Consider the following 327-nt stretch of genomic DNA (forward strand, 5'->3'; position numbering starts at 1 on the left):
GAAAAAGCAATTGCTATCTCCTACCTGTCATCTTTAACTACTGCTTCACCACTGTCGTTCTGTTGTGTAACCACTGTTGAAATCTTACTGTAAGTAAACGTTAAGTTCAATTTTACTATCTTCCAACTGAGTCAGTGTCCCTTTCATCCCCGGCCTGTCCATAAGGCGGGTTGGTCATCCACCCGCCCCCCGGTTCAACTGGTAAACCGCATGGTGAGTGCTGCGGTTACTAACACCTTGTTCGTGGAGTCCTCCAACTTGGGCGGAAACCACTCAAGCCTCTTATACGGCTAGCAAGCCAATCACTAGCCGCCACGTGTGAATAAT

This window comes from Alligator sinensis, unplaced genomic scaffold (assembly GCF_000455745.1).
Source record: "Alligator sinensis unplaced genomic scaffold, ASM45574v1 scaffold1787_1, whole genome shotgun sequence".
NCBI lineage: Eukaryota > Metazoa > Chordata > Crocodylia > Alligatoridae > Alligator > Alligator sinensis.